This window comes from Melozone crissalis, unplaced genomic scaffold, assembly GCF_028551555.1.
Source record: "Melozone crissalis strain CALT ecotype California unplaced genomic scaffold, PUWL_Pcris_2 ptg000109l_1, whole genome shotgun sequence".
In the NCBI taxonomy this organism is placed as follows: Eukaryota; Metazoa; Chordata; class Aves; order Passeriformes; family Passerellidae; genus Melozone; species Melozone crissalis.
The window spans coordinates 887,791-891,851 of record NW_026535886.1 but is presented as its reverse complement, the minus strand read 5'-3'; positions in this window follow the sequence as shown (position 1 = coordinate 891,851).

The following is a 4,061-nucleotide window of genomic DNA, read 5'->3' as shown; positions in this document are numbered from 1 at the left end:
TTGCTGGCAGCACATTTCTTCAGCTGGGTGCCCATCACCTTGCAGAGGGCAGAGGCCAGCTTGGTGGCCACGGTGCGGACATTGGCGCTCCGCACAGGCAGCGCCTTGTTCTCCAGGCAGGACCAGAGCACGGGCAGGGCGTCGCGCTGGGCGACTTCAGGGCTCCTGGCATGAACCCCCTGCACAAGCACTGCCGGGACAGAGACACAGCTCCTTACCCACCAGCCTCCATGCAAACAAGGATCTGCCTCTGCTTCTGCTTCTTGCCAGCCTCTCTGGCCAAGAGCAGCAAAATAGCACCCAGAGCCCCTTGGTCCAGAAACGGGCAAAGCAGCTGAGCATCCTGGAAACAGAACCACCAACCCCTCAGCACTAATTGCTCCAACCAGAGCCTTGGCCCTGTGGCAGACTTCCTACCTTTACTAAATTATTTCACAATCTCCGCATGAACAATGAATGAAATGTCCAATTGCCTTTGATTTCCATTAAGAAGTTGTCTAAACCCACACTGAAGATTTGGAAATGTACCATAGAGAGGAAATGGAGAGATTTCTAATAAAAGGGATGATTCCATTTTTGTAACTTTGATGTCAAGTGCCAGATGCCTAATCTGGCTCTTCCCTGTGCTCAGTGGCACACAGCAAAGGGCAGGATTAGAACACACCTCAAAACTCCAGCCCACCAGAGATGGCTGCTGCCTGACAGCTGGATGAGAAACATCAGTGACCAGCTGGTGTCTTTGGCAGAATGCTTTTGGGGCTTCCAACAAAGAGCTGTTTCAAACCTCAGGGCATCTCTAGAGAATTACCCATACCCCATTGCCTTGGCATTTGGGCATCTCTACATTTTATTGCCATTTCCCCTCCCAATGTTAATGGCATTTTTTCTTATATGTCCACTGAAATAGGGGCATAGAGAAAGAAAAATGCTACACATGGGACTGAAATGTAACCAAAACACAAGTGTTTTCTCATATTGTCTCTGAAATCTCTCTGCCCATTTTCTGAACTGAACTGTATCAAACACGGACAAATGTTTACTAGCAACAGGCTCCTTGCAACAGGCACATTTGGCTAAGAGATGAAAACCTGAAATGCTCTGCAGACCATTCTTATTTTCTGATCGGACAAAATGTTATTTAGCAGCAATTTAATATTCTGTGGCGGAAGAGACTTCATTTTCTCTATGCTGTTAATCCACCAGCAGACATCAACATTGAAAGAGCTCCTGCAAGTACCCAAAACCAATTCTGCTAAGCAGGAAAGGGTTATGGTACCCATTTTAAAATGGGAATTCATTTGAATTTAAATGCAATTAAAGACATCAGTGACTACTGAATGTGAGGAACAGCTGTCTGGTCCTGCTAAATCTCAGAGAGAACATCTGCTTTTTCTAAAGTAGTCCTAATTTATGGTTAATTCCTTTATTTGTAAAAGAGATCAAAAGAAGTGCTAAACTAAATGCCCTATTGCTGGAGATCTATATTTTTCAAATGCTCTTTAAAGGGCCTTTGACATTCCCAATCGCTGAACATGCCCTTTTCAGATTCCTAATAAAGACACAAAGTGTATTAAACCTTGCATTCAAAGATGTTGGCATAATTAGCAGTGGATTTAGCCCCAGTTAAAACAAGGCTATCAATCATCTTCTCTGCTATATATTGAGATTATCCTTTTTCCATTCCTTGGCTATTGCTGACACAGCAAGCTCCTCTGAGGAATCAATTATCAGCTGCATTTGCAGCATTTTGCACAGCGCTGACACAGGCAGACACTGTTTGCACACCCTGAAAGGCTCAGTCCAAGGCCACTCTGACAGCACAGGCAGGGAGCCTCAGCACTCTGCTTCTGTCCCTGTGCCCCAGAGGCTGCCTTGCACTAAACCCGTGCCTCTGATACCTCTGTTGAGTTCTGGCCTAAGCTGTGACCCCCAGGCTCTGCACGGTTCAGCCTCAAAACTTTCCAAGAGAAAAACAAGAAATCTGTGAGGACAAAACAAACTGATGCCCTGAAACAGCATTTGCCACCATTTCCCCTCAAAGATCACAGATGTCCCTGAGCTCCCCAGAGAGGAGCCAGCTGGGGCATTTTTAGCCCTCCCTTTGGTGGAGGTGGTTCTGAGATGCCCCAGTGAGAGCTCAGCCCCAGACCAAGCGCTGCCCCCATCTCAGATGCTGCCCAGCTCTGCAGCAGCCAGGGAAAACCTGCCAAACCCACCTGCCTTGGCTCTGGGGCAGCAGGGGCACGCTCAGCACCTCCTGGTTTGGAGGAGCTGCTCTGCTGTCTGCTCACAGGCATTCCCTGTAAATGCTCCCTGGGAAGAGCTCTTGGCTCAGAAGGGGAGGCCGTACCTGTGATACGCTCGGTGACATCCAGCAGGGCTTGGCCACTCAGGTGATTCCATTGGTGGCTGAACTCTTTCAGCAGTGACACTTTTATCTACAAGGGAAACACACGTTTCTGCTCACTTTCCTCAGGTCATAGGAGAAAGGGCAGGGCCAACCCCATTTAATAAAATCAAGCACATTTCTGCAGATGTTTGAATCCTATTCTTCTTTCCTTCCAGCATACTTGGCAGGGTTTTAAATTCCAAAAGAAAAGCTCTCCTTTCACATTTGTAAATCCAAACTTGTCTGCTGTAGCAGGAGCTGTGTTAAAACATTTCACATCAGGGACCTCAAGAGTTCAGTCACATGGAAGCAGTGGAAAGGTTTTGCATCCCAGAGCAAAAAGGAAGAGCCCCATACTTGGGTCACAGAAAGGCACTGAGTCAGGCAGTTCCTGAGTTCACAGAGCAGCTTGGGAGGAGAAAGTGGAAACTCCCCTTGAAGACCTGCCTCTTCAACACTCCTTTGTTCAGGCATATTCCACCAGTGCAGCATTCTCAGAGCTGACATAAATTTGTGTGGCAAAGGAATTTAGAGCAGCCCTTGCCTATGCAGTTAATTGCTGTGGCCACCTTGCCCCATGCAAAACAACAGGTGGAACAAGGCATCCTTGACAGCTGGGTGTATACCTCTTTGTTCTAAAGAAATGAACTTGGTGAATCACAAGTTCCCCTTTGAAAATAGAAGAAAAGAAGAAAAGTGGAAAATAGGCAGCTAATGCCTCTAATGTAGAGCCTCCCAGGTGGCTGCTCTGCAGAAGCTCTGATGGGTCAGTGTCCCTTCATGCCAACAGCAAAGCTGTTCATTTGGGAAGTCAGACGGGGCCCAAGCAAACTCCAAACCCCCTTTGCCTCTGAACTGTAGCAGAGCTGTAGCCCAGGACTTGCCCTTCAGACAAGCAGCACAGAGCCAAGGGCTCCTGGGACTGTTGGGAAATGCTGATCCCATTCCAGCCTGTTGGGGATGGTGCATAAGGACTGCACCTGCACAGCCTCTGGTGGGTGTCAGCTGCAGTGTTCCACAGACAAGAGCAGCTGTCAAGGCACTCAGCGCTCTCTTGTGCAGGAGAGACAGAGACGAAGCTGAGGAGAGTCCCTGCCAGGGCTCAGCCTTACCCAAATGAGCAATGGATTCTTCCAGTGCTTTCACAGCTGCCCCACGAACCCTGGCATCTTTTGAGTTCAGGTTCTTTGTTATTCCTTCCACCAAACCAACGATCACCGGGTTCAAGGCATCTTTCAGGGCTCCTGTGATTTCAGCCAGCACGTCCAGCGCCCTCTGCTTCACTTTCTTGTGGCTGTCAGATATTCTCAGGACAAAATATTCAAAAATCTGTGAAGAGAACAAGCAACGTGAAAGCTGGATTCAAATGTCCTTGTTTGAAGAGTGGCTGTAGCAGTCAGCAATGTCAAAGATGAAAGTGATTTTCTGTCAGGTCAGCACTCGCTTGCACAATTTCTCTGTTTTCCTGGGGGCAACTCACTGGAATGGTGGCACAACCTCATGCTGGTTGAAAGATTTTCTTCTGTCTTTAAGAGGTTTGGCTGGGGACAGAATAGTTCCTATGGTATTTCTCTCCATCTATAAATCATTAAATTAATTCCATTTATTAATGCTAAAGAGTACCTTTGCTTTGAATGGAAGCAGATGTTTACAATGCCCGGTTTTCTATACA